At 44.4% G+C, this 26,534-nt stretch overlaps 1 pseudogene; it reads left to right on the plus strand.

Annotated features, from left to right (window-relative positions):
* Window positions 1–26,534, plus strand: LOC136789453 (arrestin domain-containing protein 3-like; annotated as a pseudogene).

Consider the following 26,534-nt stretch of genomic DNA (forward strand, 5'->3'; position numbering starts at 1 on the left):
ATGGGGATGAAGATTAGTGAGTCTTCCTCGTCACCGCTGGTTGACCTCATCTCAGTGCAGACTCATAAGCTTCTCAGCTTCTGCTTAAACTGCAGATTCGGTTTCAGTTGGTTCTTGAAATGTGTTTCCTGTTTTCTATCAGGAACTGTTTTTCGTGAGGAATCCCAGAATTTCCTGCCTCAGTTTCTTTGCACAATAGGTAGCAGAATATACAGTACATGTCCCTTACCTCTCTTATCTGCTGAAATCCTTTTGGCTTCCTTTCACATGCTCATTAGCCCATCTTATCTACGAAAATTCTTTCAGCCTCCTCTCAGTCCCCCCTTTTGGAGAGGATTAGTAAATTCTTTTACTATTTTAATACAGTGTTTCTTTCATCCAACATTCTCTCAAAGTATTCATTGGACTCCAATTTTCGTCTTAATTGATTCTTCTTCCTCACTATAGGAGTCTCCCGTATTCTTAAAACACCACAAGGCACATCGTATTACTATGCAGGGTGCAATGGGCAAAATTACAACTATGATTATTGTGACAAATAGCTGTTTCAGCCAAGTTAAATTCGGTAGCCAGGAAGTTGATTTTTCTAACCAATCTGTAATCCCCCAGGAGGAATCATCCTGAGCTACTGCATGTAGGATTTTTTTCTTTCCCCAAATCTGTCTGTATCTGTTTTTGCTTGTTTACATATACACAAGTCTGATTTATTACCGTACATAGTCCCCCTTCCTTAGCTAAAAGCATGTCCAGTCCCATTCTATTTCGGAGCACCACTTTATGTAGGGACGAAACCTCCTCTTGCAGTGCTGAAAGATCATCGGCTGTAGCATTCTCAATGGCTTCTAGTGTGGCTGAAATATTTACAATAGCTTTCTCTAATTCACTCACTCCTAAGGATGGGATCAGCCATCTAACGAAACTGTGGAACCCTGTGGGCCTTATTACAAGGGGATTATCTGGGACAGCATGGGTCTGCCTCCATAAAGTCTAAATTATTCCCGGGTGTGGTTCAGTAAAAATACCTCCTTGTGGGTTAAGATAGCCGCCAATACAATGACCTTTCCAATTTGAGAGGAGGCTTTTTCTGGCGTGCCTGTCTCCACACAACCAATAAAACCCCTTCTGTAACTTGCAAATTTGTGTGAGGGGATTGAGGCCACAACCATCATGCCCCTTTTTATCAGCACATGTCGTGACTCTTGCACCCGACTCTAATTTCGGTAAGATTAAAAATTCCCATGTATTCTGCCGTGTTACAATTATCAGGTTCCTGGGCTAGCCAACTAAGTGGACCTGTACCCACGCACGGGAATTTGTCATTTAAACATTAACTTTCCCACGTGGGAGTAATTCAAATTTCTCACCTAAATATCCATGATCATCATCCCTACCAAACGGACATGTTCCATTTCTTGGGTGTGCAAAGGTTAGTGTCCAATTCATACTGGGTGTTCCCCATACAGGAAATTCCAGGTTACCTTTAGGCAGTTGCATACATACCCAACAGTCAGAAAGGTTAAAACTATTGCTGGCAGGAACTGTTTTTTGTGAGGAATGCCAGAATTTCCTGCCTCAGTTTCTTTGCACAATAGGTAGCGGAAAATATAGTACATGTCCCTTACCTGTCTTATCTACTGAAATCCTTTTGGCTTCCTTTCACATGCTCATTAGCCTATCTTATCTACGAAAATTCTTTCAGCCTACTCTCAGTCCCCCCTTTTGGAGAGGATTAGTAAATTCTTTTACTATTTTAATACAGTGTCTTTCATCCAACATTCTCTCAAAGTATTCATTGGACTCCAATTTTTGTCTTAATTGATTCTTCTTCCTCACTATAGGAGTCTCCCGTATTGTTAAAACACCACAAGGCACATCGTATTACTATGCAGTTGCCTTTCACTAATAGTAATCATGCCTTTCTGAGAGAAGTGCAGGGGCTATACAGCATTGGAATGCCACCCTACACATAGTGTGGGGCAAGCTGGCAGCATGACCCTGTAATAGGGGGAGTCTAGATTGCGAGGCATGGGTGGTGACCCTCTCTTCTTACTCCTGTGGTAGTCAGGCTAGGCTGTGAGTAGAGTTGCTGAGCAGATGTGGTGGGGTGCAATCTATGCTGTATGTACATGGAGTGGGCTGTATGTGAGAGACTGGGGATTTGGTCACGCTGGTTTAGGCCAGTCTTCTGCTCCAGTTTAGCCTGTGATTCACAGATTAGCACTGTTTTACCACAGTGCTGCTACTGCTCAGAGTCAATGGGACTGCCAAGGTGACAGGAAGGTAGAGGAGGGATGAAAATTTCTGTGCAACGAAAATATTACTTTTATTTAAAATAATTAACAAATAAAGCACAAAACCCATACAAATTGTTCTAGACTTTCAGAGTGCATAAGATTATTATTTCATGACATTACATGATGAGTGAAGTTGCATTTGTGTCGTGTTCTATTTTTTTATAGTTTTGTTTCAGCTTTTTTGGTGCACTAAATTAATTGGAGCATCAGCATTTTTGTAGGACAATAGGAACTAAAAATCTTGAAATGCACTTACGTTCCTCCATGATGTTTCAGACTATTAACAGTAGGCTTTGCCTCTTGCGTAATCCCATTATATGTGGTTTTTTTGTTGTTGTTTTTTTTTTTTTTACTATCCCAACCTTTTTGTATATGAGATGCTCAATTATTTTCTCTAAATGACTTTATATTTTGGAGTCAGTATTTTTTGAGTAACTGTATCAATACAAACAACAAATTTGTTGGAACACTTAAAGAAATACAAGGAATCAGACTTCAATTAAAAGGTCAGCTTTCTTGCTGGAATTAGGAAACATTTGGGTTTTTGTTGTCCAAACAAAATTGAGTTAAGTTTAAAGTTTTTTGATAGACTAGCTATAAACAATATGAATTGGACAGCTTGCCACTTTTTGTGCCCCTGAATTTGTCTGGTACTTTCTAGGTGGTGCTTGTGCACTTTGTGCTTTTCTTAAATTTCTGGGCGCTGTTCCTAGGCAGGAAATAGAAGTTTTAAACAGGAATCATATTGGAAAAAGTGATTTTTCATTACAGACCTTAAAATGGCAGCAGTTACAACTATGTCAGTATTTGGAACCAAGATCATAAATTAAAAGAAGTTAACCTCTGTTTTTAAAGAAGATGAATCTTGGAATCTTACATACCACTTAAAAGTTCTGTAGCCATATATCTAGCAGTTAATATAAATGGACCGATGAGACTTGATTCTGGGACACCATGTTCTTAAGTATTGAATGTATGAATCCCTCTTACTTGGAAAAAGAAAACTCTATCATCTGTTATGCTGTGTAAAATGTTTGCAGGTGGAATAGCATATTGAGTTTTTCCCTCCTAGATGATGACTTTGAAGAAGGCCTTCACACCATTTGTTCAGGAAGACATGAATATGCATTCAGTTTTGAGCTTCCACAGATGTAAGTACTTGCATGCAGTACTCAGCTTGTGTGAGAGAATGTGAGGGTACATACCTGCTTAAGAAAAATTACTGTGTGTGTAGGGGAAATCTTTTCATTGGTAGTAGGAGTTGTGCTCAGGCATGCAATAGAGGACATAATGTCATTGAGGTTGTTTTTAAGCTGGTTAAGAGGATGGAGTCAGTCTCTTTTCAGTTGTGCCCAGCGAGAGGACGAGAGGCAATGGGCATAAACTGAAGCACAGGAGGTTCTGGCTGAATATGAGGGGGCACTTTACTGTGAGGGTGACAGAGCACTGGAACAGGTTGCCCAGAGAGGTTGTAGAGTCGTCTTCTCTGGAGATATTCAAAACCCGCCTGGATTCCGTCCTGCGCAATGTTCTGTAGGTGATCCTGCTTGGAAGGGGAGTTGAACTAGATTATCTTCAGAGGTCCCTTCCAACCTCAGCCATTCTGTGTTGTGTCATGTCCCCATTCCCCCCCCACCTGAGCTCATTGTTTCCTAGTTGATTATTCTTTCTTTTGGCTGAGGTCTTTTGGCTCATTGTCTTCTAGTATTTTACTCCTTCACAGAAGAAGGGAATTGAACTGTCATTTGAGTTTTGTAGAGTGGCTGAGGTACCTTTTAAATCAAACAAGGTTTTACTAGAGCTATACAAGCCATCAGAACTAGTGATAAAATAATATCTTGTTTGGGTTCAGTCTGAAACACCTGTGGCAAGCTGAACTGCGTTTGAACAAAATAAGACTTTTCTAGTTTAAATAAGATACATGTATTCAGCCTGGCCTTTATGCAAAAAGCCAGGACGAAAGAGAGCAGATGGATGGGTGGATGAAGCAAGAAGTATTCCCATACCTAATCCTGTTTGTCTCAGAAAGCAAAGGTGAAGCAAGAGTGATAGAAGTCTTAAGATAAATTGATCGGTCAACAATCACAAGCATTGGTCAGAATAATGAAGTTATTTTCAAGTGACTCGAAGGAATAACTATCAAAGCTGGTTTCATAATACTGAAATAACGAAGGCTGGTATTAAATGCCTGAAGAACAGTAGTTTGACACTACTTAGTTACTGTTTATTGCTATCTTGTATCCATAGAATATTCCTAAATTGCTTTAAAACAAAACTGGTGTGGTGGGTTGACCTTGGCTGGCTGCCAAACCCCACCCAGTTGATCCTTTACTCCCCTTTGTCAATAGGATGGGGGGGATGGATGGATGGATGGAAATTTACTGACTGCTTCCCATTGGCAGGCACATGTCCAGTAACTTCCTGGGAAGTGGTGCCTCAATATATGCAGTAGTTGCTCAGGAAGACAAGTGCTATAACAACAAATGTCTGTTGTTCCTCCGTTTCAACTTTCATTGCTGAGCATGTGTTGTGGTTTTAGCCAGCTGGGCAGCTGAGCTCCACCACAACAGCTCTTCACTCTCCCTCCTCAAAGGAAAAGGGGGAGAAAATACAATGCAAAGAGCTCTAGGATTGAGGATAAGAACGGAGATCACTCAATAATATCGCCATGGGCAAAACAGACTCAGCATAGGGAGACTAGAGAAATTTATTACCTATTACTAACAAACTAGAGAAATGAGAAACAAAACAAACTAAAAGTACCTTTCTCCCCCCCATCCACACTCTTGTACATCCTCCCCCATAGCGACGCAGGGGAACAAGGAATGGGGGTTATGGTCAATCTATAGAACTTGACCGCCACGGTTCCTTCATGATCACTCTCTTTCCCTGCTCCAATGTGGAGTCCCTCCCAAGGGATACAGTCCTCCCCAAACTGATTCTGCGTGGGCAGGCAGCACAGGCAGCAGCTCCTCAAGAACTGCTCTGATATGGGCCCATATCATGGGATCCATCTGTCAGAAACAAACTGCTTCAATATGGGTCCCCCATGGGTGGCAGCTCCTGACAGATCTGCTCCTGTGTGGGTTTCTCTCCACGGACTATAGGTCTGGTCCAGAGTCTGCTCGGGCAGGGGCTCTCCACAGGTTGCAACCTCTTTAAAGGCAGATTCATCTGCTCCACCGTGGGATCCTCAATGAGCTACAGCATGGAAATCTGCTCTGCTTTGGTACACCACGGGCTGCAGGGGGACAGCCTGCTCTATGATGGTCCTTTCCACAGGCTGCAGGGGAACTTCCGTGCTGCTGACTGGAACACATCCTCCCCCTTCTCCTTCACTGACCTGGGTGTCTGCAAGGCTGTTTATCACTCCTCACTCACCCAGCTGCTGTTTTGCAGCGGGTTTTTTTCCCTTTCTTAAATCTGCTATCATATAGGTGCAACCAACATCAATTATTGGCTCAGCTCTGGGAAGCAGTGGGTCCCACTGGAGCCAGCTGAAAGTGGCCCTTACCTAACATGGCGTTATGATTTAACCTGGCTGGCAGCTAAGCACCACACAGCCGTACGCTACCCCTCCCCCCTCCCTCTTTGGGATGGGGGAGACAATCAGAAAAAAAGTGAAAGCTTGTAGGCCGAGATAAGTACAGTTTATTAGGACAGAAAAGAAAGGAAAATAATAATAATAATAGTACTACTAATAATAGTGTGTACAAAACAATTGATGCACAATGCAATTGCTCACCATCTGCTGCCTGATGCCCAGTCCAGCCCCGAGCAGCCCCCCACCCCAGCCAGCCCCCCATATTAATTGTTCAGCATGACGTCAGATGGTATGAAATACGCCTTTGGCCAGTTTGGGTCAGCTGTCCTGGGTCTGTTCCCTCCTAACTCCTGCTGCATCCCCAGCCTACCTGCTTGCAGGACAGTGTGAGAAGCTGAAAAGGATTAATGTAAGCACTGCTCTGCACCAATTAAAACATCAGTGTGTTATCAACATTATTCTCATCCTAATCCCAAACACAGCACCATACCAGCTACCAGGAGGAAAATTAACTCTATCCTAGCTGAAACCAGGACAATATCCACCCCTTATTCCATACCATTTATGTCATGCTTAGGTCCCACACTTCCCGCCATATTCCATATTCCAATTAGTCACCACCCTCATATATGTATATGAAATGTTCACTAGGTTTGTTTAGTCTGTGACTGACTTTGAGCTCCATCTGTCCCAGCAGTCTTTCAGGGCAAAAGAGATGGTGTGTGATGTTGGATCGTTGAACACTGAAGCTTGTTCTGGTTCCATTGCACCACTGTGCTTCTCCAACTCTATTGACATTCATTTGTTTTTATCTGCGGGACTTACTGTGATACAATTAATTGGACACTGACATACAGCAGTCACAATAGTGATGACATAGAGTATTAGACAATAAATATGCTACAAGTCAGCTCATGTGCTACTCTCACCAAATATTAAATACCCTTGAGGTACACACCGGACCTCCCCACCCTTCTGCATTATCCACCAAGTGCACTCATATCTCTGGGCAAAAGCAATCCCATGAATGGGTTTGCCTTTGCCTGAGGCAGGAATAGCCCAGACTGTCTTCCCCTGCATGTTTCTTACGTGCACTACAGGGACTATGTCCCCTTCTACAGTACATAACAGGTTTGATTGGGCAGGTCCAGCTCGGTTGGCAAATTCCCTAGCATTGAATAACCAGGTGGCCTTTGCCAAATGTGTATCCCAAAGCTTGAATGTCCCAGCACCCATTGCCTTCAGTGTAGTCTTCAACAGTCCATTGTACCACTCGATTTTCCCAGAGGCTGGTGCATGATAGGGGATGTGATACACCCACTCAATACCATGTTCTTTGGCCCAAGTGTCTATAAGGTTGTTTCGGAAATGAGTCCCGTTGTCTGACTCAATTCTCTCTGGGGTGCCATGTCGCCATAGGACTTGCTTTTCAAGGCCCAGGATAGTGTTCCGGGCGGTGGCATGGGGCACAGGATATGTTTCCAGCCATCCGGTGGTTGCTTCCACCATTGTAAGTACGTGGCGCTTGCCGTTGCGGGTTTGAGGGAGTGTGATGTAATCAATCTGCCAGGCCTCTCCATATTTATATTTCAGCCATCATCCTCCATACCAAAGAGGCTTTAACCGCTTGGCTTGCTTGACTGCAGCACGTTTCGCAATCATGAATAACCTGTGCTATAGTGTCCATGGTCAGGTCCACCCCTCGATCACGAGCCCATCTGTATGTTGCATCCCTGCCCTGATGGCCTGAGGTGTTGTGGGCCCATTGAGCCCATAATAATTCACCCTCATATTGACAGTCCAGATCCACCTGAGCCACTTCAATCTTAGCAGCCTGATCCACCTGCTGGTTGTTTTGATGTTCTTCAGTAGCCCGATTCTTGGGCACATGAGCATCTACATGGCGTACCTTTACAACCAGGTTCTCTACCTGGGCAGCAATATGTTGCCACAATGCAGCAGCCCAGATGGGTTTGTCCCTGCGCTGCCAGTTGTTCTGCTTCCATTGCTGTAACTATCACCACAGGGCATTTGCTACCATCCATGAATCAGTATAGAGATAGAGAACTGGCCACTTTTCTCATTCAGCAATGTCTAAAGCCAGCTGGATGGCTTTCACTTCTGCAAACTGACTCGATTCACCTTCTCCCTCAGCAGCTTCTGCAACTCGTCGTGTAGGACTCCATACAGCAGCTTTCCATCTCCGATGCTTTCCCACAATACGACAGGACCCATCAGTGAAGAGGTCATATTTCTTCTCATTTTCTGGTAGCTTGTTATACGGTGGGCCTTCTTCAGCACGGGCCACCTCCTCCTCTGATGATATCCCAAAATCTTTGCCTTCTGGCCAGTCCAGAATCACTTCCAAGATTCCTGGGCGACTGGGGTTTCCTATTCGAGCCCGCTGAGTAATCAGTGCAACTCACTTGCTCCATGTAGCATCAGCTGCATGATGTGTAGAGGGGACCCTTCCTTTGAACATCTAGCCCAGTACCGGCAGTCGGGGTGCCAGGAGGAGCTGTGCTTCAGTACTGACCACTTCCGAAGAAGACCAAACTCCTTCATATGCTGCCAATATCACCTTTTCAGTTGGAGTGTAGCGGGCCTCAGATCCTCTGTATCCCCGACTCCAAAACCCCAGGGGTCGATCTCGAGTTTCCCCAGGTTCTTTCTGCCAGAGGCTCCAGGTGGGCCATTATCCTCGGCTGCGGTGTAGAGCACATTCTTTACATCTGGTCCTGTTCGGACTGGCCCAAAGGCTACTGCATGAACTATTTCCTGCTTAATTTGTTCAAAGGCTTGTCTTTGCTCAGGGCCCCATTCGAAATCATTCTTCTTACGGGTTACTTGGTAGAGCGGGTTTACAATCAGACTGTAATTTGGAATGTGCATTCTCCAAAAACCCACGACACCTAGGAAAGTTTGTGTTTCTTTTTTCCTAGTTGGTGGAGACATAGCTGTTATTTTGTTGATCACATCCATTGGGATTTGACGACGTCCATCTTGCCATTTTATTCTTAAAAACTGGATCTCTTGTGCAGGTCCTTTGACTTTATTTTGTTTTATGGCAAAACCAGCCTTCAGAAGGACTTGGACTATTTTCATCCCTTTCTCAAAAACTTCCTGTGCTGTGTCACCCCACACAATGATGCCATCAACGTACTGCAGGTGTTCAGGAGCTTCCCCCTGCTCCAGCACAAACTGGATCAGTACATGGCAAATGGTAGGGCTGTGTTTCCACCCCTGGGGCAACCGATTCCAGATGTATTGGACACCCCTCCAAGGGAAAGCAAACTGTGGCCTGCACTCTGCTGCTAGAGGGATGGAGAAAAATGCATTAGCGATATCAGTTGTGGCATACCACTTGGCTGCCTTTGATTCCAGTTCGTACTGGACTTCTAGCATGTCTGGCACTGGAGCACTCAGTGGTGGCGTGACTTCGTTCAGGCCACGATAGTCCACTGTTAGTCTCCACTCACCATTAGACTTTCGCACTGGACATATGGGACTATTAAAAGGTGAATGAGTCTTGCTGATCACTCCTTGGCTCTCCAGCTGACGAATTAGCTTATGGATGGGAATCAAGGAGTCTCTGTTGGTGCGATATTGCCACCGGTGCAAAGTTGTGGTAGCGATTGGCACTTGCTGTTCTTCGACCCTCAGCAACCCCACAACAGAAGGGTCCTCCGAGAGACCGGGCAAGGTAGACAACTGTTTAATGTCCTCTGTCTCTAAGGCAGCTATGCCAAAATCCCACCAGAACCCTTTTGGGTCCTTGAAATATCCTCTCCTGAGATGCTAAAGTTGTACGGTGCATCCCGGCCAGTCAGAATACGGTGCTTTTGCCACATTCCCAGTTAGACTCACTTCAGCCTCCAATACAGTTAACTGCTGGGATCCCCCCGTCACACCATAAATACAGATGGGCTATGGCCCTTTATAGCTTGATGGCATTAGAGTACATTGTGCACCGGTGTCTACCAAAGCCTTATACTTCTGTGCGTCTGACATGCCAGGCCATCGAATCCACACAGTCCAATAAACTCGATTGTCCCTTTCCTCCCCCTGGCTGGAGGCAGGACCTCTCTAATCCTGGTCAGAATCTTCATTTCTGTGCAAAGGACTGCCCGCTGGAAGTTCGAGCAGGAAGTTTCTCACAGAACCCCCCTTTCTTGATTGTTTTTCCTTGCAATTCACGTACCCATGCCTCTAGGGTCGAGGTAGATTTTCCATCCCATTTTCCCATGAACTCTCCATGGTCACGTAGGTAAAACCACAGGGTGGCACGGGGTGTGTACCCACTATATCTCCTTCCTTGCATGGATGGACGCTTACCCCTGATAGCTGAGACACTAGTTTGTACAGGTGGGGAGGAAGATGTATTCTCTCTAACTTGGTTGGAAACTTCAGAAAGTTTCTCCAAAGTATTCTCTTTTAGTTGGTGGAACTCTTGAAAATGTTTTTCCGCAGCCAAGACACAGGCCTTTAGGGAAGAGGGAGCTGAGACTTTCTTTGTACTGCCAGAGTTGTTCAGCCAATTCATCCACCATGGGTTCCTCATGGTCTTTCCAGGTCATTACTGCCAATGAGTTGTCTAGGTCATCATAAATCACCTCCTGTATGGTTAATTCTCTCAGGTACTGGATTTCCTTCTCCATGGGGGTCCATTTGCCTGGTTGACATACAAGATCTTCCTTGAAGGGATACCTTTCCTTCACACCTGACAAGAGACACCTCCAGAGGGTGAAGATTTATGCTCCGTTTCCAATTGCTTTGTCAATGTCTGTGTCCCTAGCAAGGGATCCCAGCTGCCTGGCTTCCCTGCCCTCTAATTCCAGACTCTTGGCACTGGGGCAGCCAGGTGACAATGTGCTCACCTGGACAACGACCGAAATCCTTTCGCATATCTTGTAGCTCACAGTGGTATAGGCCTCGGGTAGTTATTGATGCTTTTATGATATCATCCTCTTCATCTTCCCGTTCGTATGATAGCCCAGGCACTGCGGAGTAGCCCATCTCATAGTCGTCTTCTTCCCCAGTCTGAGTAGGAGTTCCTCTGTGTTCTAAACGACCTGACTTTGTCATCCATTGTTTCCTCTTGGTTAAACGGGCAACTTGCACTGCTACAGTCCATTTCCCTAACCCAGCTGCAGGGCTCGTCACAGGGGTTGGAACGACCGTACCGCCTGTCACAGGGGCTGGAGTGGCCACAGGGGCTGTCATTAGGTTTATAGCTGCATCGTTTGCAGCTCAATAGGCATAGGCCAGACCCCAGCATGTTGCAGTGATTTGTGTCTCTTTCGAATTGCCAGAGTGATGACGCCCCTTTTTCAAGCATTCTACCAGTTTTTTAGGATTTTGCAGTTGTTCAGGGGTGAATTTCCAAAACACTGAAGGTACCCACTGCTCTAGATACCTGCCCAAATCCTCCCACACTCCCTGCCACTCATAACCATCCTGTCTCAGGACCGATCTCTGGATGGCATTCCTAAGTAGTTGTTTAAACAAAACCTGAAGCACATTCAGGAGACATAAGAATAACAACATGCTGGTCTGAACATCCCAAGGATATTCAAAATCTTGAAGAGCTATTGTAATTAGCCCAGAGGAGAAGAGGGTGGTGAAGGAGAAAGGGAGAGTGAACAAGTAGGAAAAAACATCTCCCCCTGTCCCCTCCATAGATTGGCTCCCTGATGAAAAAAGGCAATAGGTGTAATTGTTAAGAGTTTCTGAGATGTAGTTTCCAAAGTACAGTCGACAACAGTGCTGAGTACGAATACCATGTTAGTCTCATGACCAGCAATTTCATCATATCATAAGCCAGTGTTACACTGCAGAGTAAAGTAATGATCTTAAACCAGGTCCTGGAAAGGATAAACAGCACGAGAGGGAACACACACAGTAAGTAATGTGCTATATAACTCAATTCAGAAAACAGGCACAGCAGACCTGAGATCACAAAAATCAACATTGTGACTAGCAACTATTAATCAGATCTAATACTTATACCAATTTTAGTTTAACACACTCTGGTCAGATCTGTCATTAGCTGAACCCTTCAAGCCCCACGTTGGGCCCCAAAAAGGACTTTTGTGGTTCGACTCGGTCAGCAGCTAAACACCAAACAGCCGTTCACTCACCCTCCCCTCCTCCCTCTCTGGGATGGGGGGAGAGAATTAGAAAGAAATGAAAACCTGTGGGTTGAGATAAAGACAGTTTATTAGGACAGGAAAGAAAGGAAAATAATAATAATAATAATAATAATAGTGCTACTACTAATAATATGTATAAACAAGTGATGCACAATGCAATTGCTCACCACCTGCTGACCGATGCCCAGCCTATCCCCGAGCAGCTGGTCCCCCCACCCTGGCCAGCCACTCCATATTAATTGTTCAGCATGACGTCAGGTGGTATGGCATACCCCTTTGGCCAGTTTGGGTCAGCTGTCCTGGTTCTGTCCCCTCCCAACTCCTGCTGCACCCCCATCTTGCCCGCTGGCAGGACAGAGCGAGAAGCTGAAAAGTGCTTGACTTAGTGTAAGCACTGCTCTGCAACGACTAAAACATTGGTGTGTTATCAACATTATTCTCATCCTAAATCCCAAACACAGCACCCTACCAGCTACTAGGAGGAAAATTAACTCTATCCTAGCCAAAACCAGGACACATGGGGCAGCTTCTGGATTCTTCTCACAGAAGCCACCTCTGAAGCCCCCTGCTACCAAAAAACCCCTTGCTATGTAAACCTACTACAGTATGTCTCATGGTATGGAATGTTCCTTTGGTCAGTTTGGGTCAGCTGTCCCAGCTACGTCCCACATAAATCTCTGGCCTACTGTGGGGGGTTGGAGAGAAGACCTTGATCTGTTGCAAGCACTGCTCAGCAATAGCTAAAACCCTTCTGCATTATGAACTCTGTTTTAGCCACAAATGCAAACCACGGCACTACATGGGCTGCAGTGAGGAAAGTTACCTCCATTCCAGCCTGCCCTAATACAACTGACTACAAAGTAAGAGACCAAAACAAGACACTGACTGGCCCTACTGTTTTTTGCCTTTAAGGGGGGGTGGGGGGTGGGGGGTGGAGGAGGAAGACGACAAGGGCAGGATGAAACATTCAAGACTGATTGGAAAATCCTTTCATTTGTGTTATTAAAAAAAAAAAAAAAAAGAAAAAAGTAAACACTTCAGATGCAGGAAAAGAGATGCCAAATCTGTAGCTGAAAAAAACATTCTAGTGAAGTTAGTGAAGTACTCGCATGGCTAGTATTATTCCTTCCCCGTCTTCCATAGGGAAGCTTTACAAATAATTTGTTTTATTACGATGTGTTTCCAACAGAGTACAATATTTTAAAAAAAAAAAAAAAAGCACTTTTGAGATTAAAGGAGGCAAAGGTTAGGAAAAGACAAGACTTTGATATTCCAGTTATATTCAGCTAACTGTAATGTTATGTCCTTCATTTTATGATGTTACAGGTGTGTATGGGGGGGGGAAGGGGTGATACTGAAAGTTTTGGAGAAATTTTCAACATCTTTTTTTCTTCCAATTCCCAAAAAGGACTCTGTCTTTCAGAGTTCAGAACAGTCTTTATATTTTTGCTGTCACTCTTTCCCCTCTCCCCTCCCCCCCCCCCCCCCCCCCCGTTTTTTAAGATGGCCTCATCAGGATAAAGGAAAATTAGATGTTCAAAATAGCCTCTCTATTTGGAACTCTAAAAAAATTTAGCTACCCTACTTAAGGCAAAACAAACTACAAATGTACTCAGTTACAGTTAAACCAAACCACTGACATACCAACCAAGTAAACGCTACACAGTTACTTATGAAATACCATGTCCAAAACAATAATTGGATGATACTAATGCTAATTTCAAGTTGGTAGTCTTAATTAGTCCCTAAAAGGGCAAATTCCACACTTGAAAGTGGCCTCTAAAGTTTACGGAGATGTGTACTTCTCTGGCTTTTTCACAGAGTCACAGAATCACAGAATCATCTAGGTTGGAAGAGACCTCCAAGATCACCTAGTCCAACCTATGACCTAACACTAACAAGTCCTACACTAAACCATATCACTAAGGGCTACATCTAAACGTCTTTTAAAGACCTCCAGGGATGGTGACTCAACCACTTCCCTGGGCAGCCCATTCCAATGCCTAACAACCCTTTCAGTAAAGAAGTTCTTCCTAATATCCAACCTAAACCTCCCCTGGCACAACTTTAGCCCATTCCCCCTTGTCCTGTCACCGGGCACGTGGGAGAATAGACCAACCCCCACCTCGCTACAGCGTCCTTTAAGGTACCTGTAGAGAGCGATAAGGTCGCCCCTGAGCCTCCTCTTCTCCAGGCTGAACAGTCCCAGCTCCCTCAGCCGCTCCTTGTAAGACGTGTTCTCCAGACCCCTCACCAGCTTTGTTGCCCTTCTCTGGACTCGCTCCAGCACCTCCATGTCCTTCTTGTAGTAAGGGGCCCAAAACTGAACACAGTACTCGAGGTGTGGCCTCACCAGGGCCGAGTACAGGGGGACAATCACTTCCCTGGTCCTGCTGGCCACACTGTTTCTGATACAAGCCAGGATGCTGTTGGTCTTCTTGGCCACCTGAGCACACTGCTGGCTCATATTCAGCTGACTATCAACCAGTACTCCCAGGTCCATCTTTGCCAGGCAGCTTTCCAACCACTCATCTCCCAGCCTGTAGCGCTGCTTGGGGTTGTTGTGCCCCAGGTGCAGGACCTGGCACTTGGCCTTGTTGAACTTCATACAGTTGACCTCAGCCCATCGCTCCAGCCTATCCAGATCCTCCTGCAGAGCCTTCCTACCCTCGAGCAGATCGACACATGCACCTAACTTGGTGTCATCTGCAAACTTATTGAGGGTGCACTCGATCCCCTCATCCAGATCATCGATAAAGATATTGAAGAGAACTGGCCCTAGTACTGAGCCCTGGGGGACTCCACTAGTGACCGGCCTCCAACTGGATTTAACTCCACTCACCATTACTCTTTGGGCTCGGCTATCCAGCCAGTTTTTAACCCAGTGAAGTGTATGCCAGTCCAAGCCATGAGCAGCCAGTTTCTTCAGGTGAATGCTGTGGGAAACGGTGTCAAAAGCCTTACTGAAATCAAGGTGGACCACATCCACAGCCTTTCCCTCATCCACTAAGTGCGTCACTTTGTCATAGAAAGAGATCAGGTTCGTCAAGCAGAACCTGCCCTTCATAAACCCATGCTGACTGGGCCTGATTGCCTGGTTGCCCTGCAAGTGCCGCGTGATGACCCTCAAGATAATCTGCTCCATGAGCTTCCCTGGTACTGAAGTCAAACTAACAGGGTTATAGTTTCCTGGGTCTACCCTCTGGCCCTTCATGTAGATGGGCGTCACGCTTGCTAGTCACCAGTCGACTGGGACCTCCCCTGATAGCCAGGACTGCGAGTTCTCTCAGTACCCTGAGGTGGATCCCATCTGGCCCCATCGACTTGCGTATATCTAAGTGCTGTAGCAGGTCACCAACCGTTTCCTCGTGCATTATGAGGGCCACATCCTACTCCCCATCCCCTTCCACCAGCTCAGGGTACTGGGTACCCAGAGAACAACTGGTCTTGCTGCTAAAGACTGAGGCAAAGAAGGCATTAAGCACCACAGCCTTTTCCTCATCTCTTGTCACTAAGTTTCCCCCCGCATCCAGTAAAGGATGGAGATTCTCCTTAGTCCTCCTTTTTGTGTTGATGTATTTGTAAAAACGTTTTTTGTTATCTTTAACAGCAGTAGCCAGATTGAGCTCCAGATGAGCTTTGGCCTTTTAAATTTTGTCCCTGCACAGCCTTACAACACCTTATAGTCCTTCTGAGTGGACCGCCCTCTTTTCCAAAGGTCATAAATGCTCTTTTTCTTCCTGAGCTCAAGCCACAACTCTCTGTTCAGCCAGGCCGGTCTTCTTCCGTGCCGGCTTGTCTTTGGGCACGTGGGGACAGACTGCTCCTGAGCCATTAAGATTTCCTTCTTGAAGAGTGCCCAGCCTTCCTGGACTCCCCTGCCCTTCAGGACTGCCTCCCCAGGGACTCTGCCAACCAGTGTCCTGAACTGCTCAAAGTCTGTCAGTTTTACTGATCCCCCTCCTGACTTCGCCAAGGATAGAGAACTCTATCATTTCGTGGTCACTCTGCCCAAGACAGCTCCCGACCACCACATCTCCCACCAGTCCTTCTCTGTTTGTGAACAGAAGGTCTAGCGGGGCACCTGTGGTGGTTTTACCGTGCTAGGCAGCTGAACACCACAACCGCTCTCTCACTCCCCCTCCTTAGAAGAGGAGGGGAAGAAGTAAAGGAAAGAACAAGTCATGGGTTGAGATAAGGATGATGTAATTAAAGGGAAAAAAATAATTATTAAGGAAAGATTATTATTAATTAAACAATTTAACTAAACAATTTAACTAAACAAAACAAGTAAAGGCTATGTGGAAGTGCAGAGGAAAGAAATTACTCTCTACTTCCCACAAATGAGCGATGCTTGACCACCTCCTTGAAGCAGGGCCTCAACGCACGTAGCCGGTGTTCGGGAGAAGGACAGACGTTTTCACGACAAGAGCCCACCCCTCCCCTCTTCTTCCCTTTTCCACCTTTTATTGCTGAGTGTGACATCATATGGTATGGAATATCCCTTTAGTTGGTTTAGGTCAGCTGCCCTCGTGATGTTTCTTTTCTCACTTTTTTGCCCACCCCCTAGGAGGGTTAGAGAGAGTCCTGATGCTGTGCACTGCTCAGCAGCAGACACAACACTGGTGTGATACCATTGCTGTTCTAGCTACGAGTGCAGAGCACAGCACTGTATGGGCTGCTGCAGGGAAAGTTAACATCCCAGCCCGACCCAGTACAGCACCTCCCCTGGTAGGCTCACTAACCATCTGCGTCAGGGAACTGTCTATCTTCCACGCTCTCCTGAAACCTCCTAGACTGCTTCCTCTGAGCTGTATTGTATTTCCAGGATATGTCTGGGAAGTTAAAGTTCCCCCCAAGAACAAGTGTTGGCGATTTCACAACTTCTGCCAGCTGCCTGTAGAGCTCCTCACCTGTCTCCTCATCCTGGTTTGGCGGTCTATAACAGACCCCCACCAGGATGCTTGCCTTGTTGGCCTTCCTGCTGATCCTAACCCATAGGGACTCAACCTTATCTTTCCCAGTCTCGAGTTCCACAACATCAAAACACTCTCTAATATAGAAAGCCATACCACCACCCCTTCTGTGCTACCTGTCCCTTTTGAAGAGCCTATAGCCAGTCATTGCAGCACTCCAGTCATGGGAGTGGTCCCACCACATTTCAGTGATGGCAACCAAGTCATAGCTTTCCTGCCGCACGATGGCTTCCAGCTCCTCTTGTTTGTTGCCCATGCTGCGTGCATTAGTGTAGATGCACTTCAGCTGGGCCATTGCCTTCTCCCTCGACCCTGACATTGTTCCCCCAGGATCATCTGTAACAAGCCTCATTTCATCCCCTTCCCCCTTCTTACCTAGTTTAAAGCCCTCTCAATGAGCCCTGCCAGCTCCTGGGCTAGTATCCGTTTTCCCCTTAGAGACAGGTGGGACCCATCTGCAGTTATCAGGCTGGGTGCTGAGTAAAGCACCCCATGGTCAAAAAAAACCCACAAAATTTCTGTGTTGGCACTAGCCTCTGAGCCATGTATTTATCAGGTGGGCTTTCCGTGTCCTCTCTGTACCCCTCCCTGCCACTGTAGGGATGGAGGAAAACACCACCTGTACTCCCGCTCCATCTACGAACCGTCCAAGTCCCTTGAAGTTCCTTTTGATAGCCTTCAGGCTTCTCTCAGCAATTTCATCATTGCCAGCCTGGACTATCAATAGAGGATAGTAATCAGAGGGGTGAACCAGGTTAGGAAGGTTTCTGGCAATGTCCCTGACCCAGGCCCCAGGGAGGCAGCAGACTTCCCTACAGGTAGGGTCAGGCCAACATATAGGGCCCTCTGTTCCCCTGAGAAGGGAGTCACCTACAGCGATTACCCTTCTTTCTTTCTTAGTAGAGGAAGTCTTTTGAGGTGTGGAGTCAACTTCCTCGCCCTAGGCATCCTCCTGGGTGGACTTTTGACCTCATCCTCACCCACTACTCTATCAAGCTCCAAGGCCTCAAACCTCTTGTGTAAGGGCACCTGGGAAGGCGAGGCCAGTAGGGAGGGGGGTTGCCTGCGATGCCGAGCAGGGACCTGCTTCCATTCCTCATCTCCTAGGTCTCTTCCTTCTGCTCGACAGCGACAGGGCAGAGGGTCCACCCCTATTTGGGGTGTTTCACCCCGGTGCCTTTCTCCCAGGCCTTGCAGGGAGTTGCTCCACTAATCTATCTCCTGCTCACGCTCCCTGATAGTCCTTAACCTCTCCACCTCCTCCTTGAGCTCTGTCACACGGTGTCTCTGCCGCCCTCAGATGGCAGCAACAGGCTCAGGCACTCCCTGCACCCAGAGACCTGAACTGCAGCATTTTGGAGCAGGCAGGCAGTCTGGGTGGCCGCAGACTTTCTAGGAAGAGTTTTCTGTCTGGTACAGACCATGGTGGTTTAGCTATAGGTAGACAGCCAGTAGATGAGCTGTTCTTCTGAGTGGGGCGGGATGCTCTGCCCTGTCTGAGCGTGCGCCCTGCCTGTTCTTTTCTAGAACGGTTCTTTATTTGATTATTAAAAATTCCAATAAAACTGATGTTGGATGAACTAGAGACAATATTTTCTCCCAGCTTTAATCTTACATTTTCTGAGATGTGGAAATTGTGCGAATAAGTTATGCTTATTATGATGCTTTAAAAATACAAATTTATGTGCTAATTCCTAATCTGATCAGTTGTATTATTATTAAAAAGATTAAAAACTTGCATTCAGTTTTTGACCTCTGTCCTGCACAGACCAGTTGCTACCTCATTCGAAGGCAGACATGGCAGTGTACGCTATTGGGTGAAAGCTGAATTGCATAGGCCTTGGCTTCTACCAGTAAAACTAAAGAAGGAATTTACAGTCTTTGAACATATAGATATCAACACCCCTTCATTACTGGTAAGAATTGACAGAATTACTCGTTCTTTGTTTTTGGCATTAAAAATAATGAAATATAGTAACTGAAAAAAAATCATCTAATTTTCCCTAGTATTTATTTGCTGGTTTAACTACAGCTCATCTTTAAGTATAAGACCAGTTTATCAACTCTTTAACTGCTAGTGTTTTGAATGTTAAGTTATCTGTACTTGGAGTTGCTTGCTTTTTATTATATATAAAATGCATTTGTCAATTTAAATTGTTACTACTAAATTTTAGAATCTCATTAAGGAGGAAAACTTTGAACTGTTCAACTGTAAATAAAGAATCTATGGAAGGATCAGTCCAACTCTTAATATTTTAGCAAGGGACTGCTGACTTAAACCACAGTAATTTTTTTTACTTTGCATTTTTATAACTGATAACTTCCATACGGATAACTTTCTACTAATGGGGAGAAACGATCCCAATTCTGTGTAATCCTTCTCTGAAATTTCATTTTATTGAAAGCAACTGTGATATTAAAATGATTTTAATGAAGATTTTATTTCAGTCTGGCCTCAAATTCCTCTTTTTTTCCCTTCCTCAAATTTTAATCGGGGGGGGGGGGGATTAAGTCTGTTGAAATTCCTTGTGTGCATGGATGAAAAATCAGACTCACAAATGTACCTTGTGCAAATTCCGTTGAGATCAAAGGACTCTCATTTGACTTTAATGGGCTTTAGATCAAGTGCCAAATCTTGATGTTGTGTAAAATAAGAAGGTTGGTTTTTTTGGTTTTTTTTGTTTTTTTTAAATACAGATGAAACAGGATTACTTGGAAACTGATGAAATAGCAGGAGTCAAGATAACTAAGCTAAATTACTGTTATTTCTTTCTGAAATACCACTTAATGGGAAAGTGGGAAGATGTTCTAATTTACTAATAAATGAAAAGCTTTGCAATAGTGTGTTGGGATGTGCAGGCTATGAAGTCTTTTGCTTTAAGCAATACAGTATTTAGTTTTAGTAAAAACTTGTTTTTAAATATGGCTGTAGTATGGAGGATAGTAGAAAAAGCAATGTTAATACAGTAATGGAATTAGGACAAACATTATATCAGTGTAATGCTGTTTAAATTGCTTGGGACTTCTATGGAAGTAGCTTTGTTTATCAAAATTTGTAATAATAAACATCATAAAAATTATTTTTTCCTTTGATTAAAATAACTGAAGAGATTCATGAAGCTCTTAATTTAATGGATAATACTGTTCTATTCTTGCAGTCACCTCAAGCAGGCGCAAAGGAAAAGACTCTGTGTTGTTGGTTTTGTACCTCGGGCCCAATATCCTTAAGTGCCAAAATTGAAAGGAAGGGCTACACCCCAGGTATGCAACAGATGCAATTATAGGAAATGTTTTTTCCTTTCCTTTTAAAGCTACAGTTTGTACTTAAAGTAAAAAAATGTTTTGTTTCCCTTATAAAAAATATCCTTTCTGCTTCATTTATACCACCTCAGTCTGCTTTCAGTGGTCTTAACTAAGAGTATACTGATTAAGGCAGCACTGGCATTTTTTTTTTATCCCTGTCCATAGCAGGGGGGGTGGAACTATATGACCTTTAAGGTCCCTTCCAACCCAATACATTCTATGATTCTACTTGTATCTAGATTGTTGAAGGACATTTGCTTCTATTAATTTGCATGTTTTTTGCTTTCAGAATAGCTCATGTGGATCTTTCTTCCATTAGCATTAGTGGATGTTTTTCCATGTAGAACAGTGAGAGCAGCATCTGGTGCATTATAATAGTACATAGAATGCAATGGTTTGAATAAGGAAATGTAAGTGTAAAGAGAACCTTGCAGGGAAGGGATGTCATCCAGAGGGACCTTGTCAGAAAGGTAGGCCCTTGCAACCAACATGTGGTTCAGCAAGGCCAAGTGCAAGGTCCTGCACCTGGATCCAGGCAATCCCAAGCACAAATACAGGCTGGGTGGAGAATGGACTGAGAGCAGCTCTGATGAGAAGTTGGTTGACGAGAAGCTTGACACAAGCTGGCAATGTGTGCTTGCAGCCCAGAAAGCCAACTCTATCCCGGGATGCATCAAAAGAAGCGTGGCCAGCAGGTCGAGGGAGGTGATTCTTCCCCCTCTACTCTGCCCTCATGAGACCCCAACTGGAGTACTGTGTTCAGCTCTGGGGCCTGCAGCACAAGAAAGACATGGAACTGTTAGAGCAGGTCCAGAGGAGGGCCACAGAGGTGATCAGAAGGCTGGAGCACCTCTCCTATGAATAGAGGCTAAGAGCTGGAATTGCTCAGCCTGGAGAAGAGAAGGCTCTGGAGATACTTTACAGTAGCCTTCCAGTACTTAAAAGGGGCCTACGGGAAAGATGGGGAGAGGCTCTTCATCAGGGAGTGTAGTGGTTGGACAAGGGGTAATGGCTTTAAACTAAAAGAAGGTAGGTTTAGATTAGCTATAAGGAAGAAATTCTTTACTCTGAGGTTGGTGAGGCACTGGAATGGGTTTCCCAGAGAAGTCATGGATGCTCCATCCCTGGAGGTGTTCAAGACCAGGTTGGATGGGGCTTTGAGCAACCTTGTCTAGTGGGAGGTGTCCCTGCCCATGGCAGGAGGGTTGGAACTAGATAATCTTTAAGGTCCCTTCCAACCCAAACCATTCTATGAACATGAAGATCTGTTTTTCAGGTGAATCAATTCAAATCTTTGCTGAGATTGAGAACTGCTCTTCCCGTATGGTGGTGCCAAAGGCATCCATTTACCAAACACAGGCATTTTATGCCAAAGGGAAAATGAAAGAAGTCAAACAGCTTGTTGCTAACCTGCGTGGGGAGTCCTTGTCATCTGGCAAAACAGAAAACTGAAATGGCAAACAGTTGACAATTCCACCTATTTCCCCTTCAGTCCTTGACTGTAGTATAATCCGTGTGGAGTATTCACTGATGGTATGTTGGATGATCTGTTTCACTCTCAAGCATGAGTCATTTCCATCATTCCATACAGATTCCTAGCACAGCATTTTGTGATAATCGGTTAAAAAATAAATGCATGTTCTAGTATTTGTGTCCTGACAGGAGATCTGTAAGTAAATTTGGTTTAAATCATGTAAGTTCTTTAAAACAATTGTGTGTCAGCTAAGCAAACATTTCATGAGTAGACTGCATTTCCATGTGAGGGCCCACGTTAAGAATCATGAATTTCTTTTAACTTGGAGGGCTTATGTCTCCATAGGGACATGGGTCCTAGAAGAGATGATTAGAAACAAGTTCTTCATGGAAACTTCCATGGAAAGACAACTTAGTCTAATACTTATATGTGGGTTTCTATTGCCCTTCATTAATCATACATGATTTTTCTTCAGGTATATGTTGATATTCCAGGAGCTGTGGATTTATTCCTTAACTTACCACTGGTCATTGGTACCATTCCTCTGCATCCATTTGGTAGCAGAACATCAAGTGTGAGCAGCCAGGGTAGCATGAACATGAGTTGGCTTAGTCTGATACTGCCTGAAAGACCGGAAGGTAACTTAACAATACAAATCCCAGTCAATTTGCTAGTCTATTCTTATTTAATCACTGCCATCTTGTGAACAGACTTGAATTACATCCTTTCATAATAAAGCCCACACAAAATCTGTTGTGGATGTTTTCTTGTCTCCTGTTTGTCCTGTGTAAAAGAACAAAGTTTCTTCCCTCCCTGCCTTTCTCTCTCTAGGAAAGGCAGTGAAAATCAGATGCCTTGGAAGCTGGCAGAAGTAAAAGTGCAGGATGCCACTTTATCTGAGCACAGCTTCATTGCTTTCACCTTCAGTATCCTGATCACATCCTTGGTTATAAGGAATTGCAACCAATAATAGAAGTTTCTGTGATTGCTCACCAAACTTAGTAGCCAAGACTTTGTGAAAAGTTAATATTCTTTTCTATGGTAAATCTCTTATGGCTAAAGAAGGAACTATGCATTATCTCCTTCCCTCTGTTTTCATATATCTTTAAAAAATAAAAAATAATAATAATAAAAAATTAAGTATAAATCCCAGAGTCGGATTTCTGGAGTCCAGAGGACTGCAGTGTTCTGTCATTACTACCTTTACAGAAATACATTGTCTTTGGTATGCTTTAAATTTTAAGGGGATGATTAAGCCACAATAAACAGTGGTCATTCTGGTTTTTTGAACATAAGCTTATCTTGGAATAAAAGGAAATAGCCTAATCTCCCCTTTTTAAACAATTTTTAAGTTACCTACCTGATGGTGGTTTAAAGTTTAGCATATGTCACGTTATATATTTTAACATGCACAAGAACTTGTTTGAACGTCTCCCTTCAGCACCTCCTAGCTATGCAGAAGTGGTCACAGAGGAACACAGACGGTCTAGCCTTGCACCTATATCTTCTTGTGATGATTTTGAGAGAGTGCTTCAGGGACCTTTATTTGCGTATGTCCAGGAGTTCCATTTTCTGCCTCCACCCTTATATTCAGAAGTAGGTACATCTGGCAAAACTGTTTCTCCTTCTGTAGATCAAGAGAAACCATTTAAATGATGAACAGAGAATAATCTGTTCTGTTTTTTCTTTTTTTTTTTTTTTGGCGGGTGGTGGTGGTGGTTTGCAAGATGCATGTGAATTACATCAAGATTTTTTTCCATGCCTGTTTTACAGCATGGGTAACCCTCGCTTTTTTGTAAATGTGACCTCTGCAACCTTACATTTAAAAGGTGCTCTGTAAAGTGCCTTGGTTCTTCTATGCTATTTTCTGGAGCTGTGGATAGGGAAGCCACCTTTCCTTGACAGCACTCTTTCTAGTCAGTACTTTCTGGAATTTTTCAAAGTGTTGTTTACCATTTCAGCAGTAACTTGTTTCTTATTTCTGTAATAAATAAGGCTTTTAGCTCTTTCACTTCTACTGCTTCCTAACATTTTATAGCAAGCACTAAAATATTTAGCCTGAGTGTGTGTTTAAGTACTGTGGATGTAGAGCTTTCAGAAGCTTCATGTATGAAAGTAACATATTGGCATTTATTTCTGACCTGGAGTTTGCTGAAATACAGAGTTCTTCAATGCTTTTGACCTTTACAGAGCTAAAAATGCATCACTGAATAATCTGGAATGAGATACAACTTTCAAAGCTTTTCACCTTTATTTTTTCAAGAAAAAGCAGTGTTATAGGACACAGTATTCACAGAAATACTGTCCCCTGGTAAATTTTAGACTGGGAATCACAGAATGTTGGGGATTGGAAGGGACCTTGAAAGATCATCTAGTCCATATTATCTTAATCTTGTGAATTTTGATTTTATTTCTTGCAGTTGATTCTAAAACGCTCTGGATTGTTGTGGTTTCTTTTTTCCTTCTCTCCTCTTTTCCTTTTGGTTAGATTGATCCAGATCTGCCTACAGCTGAAAGACTATCTTGCCTCTCTCATTAAAGGAACCCATAAAAAGCTGATTTGACTTGGGTTTTGAATCAAACTTGTGTTGAAGATCAAGGTGTCATAGTGGAGATGTGCTTTCAGAATAAGATGTATTATTCTTGCCTATATGATGAATAAATGAAAACAAGCTATGGTCATGCTTTGACACCTACAGCGCATCATAGGACTGCTCCACATATTTGAATGCATGAGTGCTTTCATGCTGTGCATGCCCCCCCCATCAATATCAGCACGTACTAGGAGCAGCCTTACTAGCCTACAGTTGTGTGTCAAAACACTTAAACGATCTTGTAAGAGAAGGATGGCTTCCTCTTAACATTTGAAAATTTGCACAGGATTACTGCTTGTGTTATGTGGTTAAGTGTCACTACAGCTTTTTATCATTTATGATGTACTGCTGTTATTACCTCACCTTACTGGTTTGTGATCTGCACAACAGAGCAAAAGAAAGCTTTGACCAAAAAAAAAAAAAAAGGCAATGAAGACTGACAAATTGACTGATTCTTTTTCTGAGCATGCACCTGGTCAGAGTTGTCCTAGTAGGCTGATCATGTATCACCTCTTCAGCTTGGATCCTATTGGAGATTTATTTACAAACATCACATGCTATCAAGTCAATCCTTGATGTATGTTTTGCAGCCCACTGTAGTAGATGAGCAACAGATATGTGGGAGTGGAGGAAGAGATAACAGAAGGAAAATAAGAGTTTGACAAGACTGTATGCATACCTTCTTGATTTCTTTTAAGAACTTGTTGCCTTTGTACTACTGTTGGAAAGCAACATTTTCTTACAGATTGCCTGAAGATCACTTAATCTCAGGTGAACTTATTGCTTGCCAAACTGTTGGAATGCTATTTTTGTTACATTGCACTGCTGGACTGATTCTATTGTTTTATGTTGCTGTTTTGCTCCTGTTTGAGAGGAGGGACTTTGGATAGGGATGTGCTCAAAATTTACAGTATAAAATCATAAAATCATAGAATAGAATCATAGAATATCCCGAGTTGGAAGGGACCCATAAGGATCATCTAGTCCAACTCCTGGCACCACACAGGTCTGCCCAAAGTTTAGACCATGTGACTAAGTGCACAGTCCAATTGCTTTTTAAATTCAGACAGGCTTGGTGCAGTGACTACGTCCCTGGGGAGCCTGTTCCAGTGTGCAACCACCCTCTCGGTGAAGAACCTCTTCCTCATGTCCAGCCTAAACTTCCCCCGCCTCAGCTTAACACCATTCCCGCGGGTCCTATCACTGGTGTTTACAGTGAATAGGTCACCTGCCTCTCCGCTCCCCCTCGCGAGGAAGTTGTAGACTGCAATGAGGTCCCCCCTCAGCCTCCTCTTCTCCAGGCTGAACAGGCCCAGTGACCTCAGCCGCTCCTCATATGTCTTCCCCTCTAGGCCCTTCACCATCTTCGTCGCCCTCCTCTGGACACTCTCCAACAGTTTAATGTCCTTTTTGTACTGTGGTGCCCAGAACTGCACGCAGTACTCGAGGTGAGGCCGCACCAGCGCAGAGTAGAGCGGGATAATCACTTCCCTCGACCGACTAGCCATGCCGTGCTTGATGCATCCCAGGATACGGTTGGCCCTCCTGGCTGCCGGGGCGCACTGCTGGCTCATATTCAACTTGCTGTCAACCACAACCCCCAGATCCTTCTCTGTGGGGCTGCTGTCCATCATCTCGTCACCCAGTCTGTACGTATAGCCAGGGTTGCCCCGTCCCAGGTGCAGGACCCGGCACTTGCTTTTGTTAAACTTCATGCGGTTGGTGATCGCCCAGCGCTCCAATCTGTCCAGACCTCTCTGCAAGGCCTTTCCACCCTCAGCCGAGTCCACAACTCCTCCAAGTTTGGTGTCGTTGGCAAATTTGCTCAAAACACCTTCTAGTCCTACATCCAAATCATTTATAAAAACATTGAAGAGGACTGGCCTTAAAATGGAGCCTTGAGGGACCCCACTAGTGACCAGCCGCCAGCCAGATGTGGCCCCATTTACCACAACCCTTTGAGCCCTGCCCGTCAACCAATTGCTCACCCATCGTATGATGGTTTTGTTCAGCTGTATGCTGGACATTTTGTCCAGTAGGATCCTATGGGAAACCGTGTCAAAAGCTTTGCTGAAATCCAAAAAGATCACATCAGCTGGTTTCCCTTGATCGACTAGATGGGTGATCTTATCATAAAAGGAAATCAAATTTGTTAGGCAGGACCTACCCCTCGTGAACCCATGTTGGCTGGGACCAG

Source organism: Anser cygnoides, unplaced genomic scaffold (assembly GCF_040182565.1).
Source record: "Anser cygnoides isolate HZ-2024a breed goose unplaced genomic scaffold, Taihu_goose_T2T_genome scaffold_46_1, whole genome shotgun sequence".
In the NCBI taxonomy this organism is placed as follows: domain Eukaryota; kingdom Metazoa; phylum Chordata; class Aves; order Anseriformes; family Anatidae; genus Anser; species Anser cygnoides.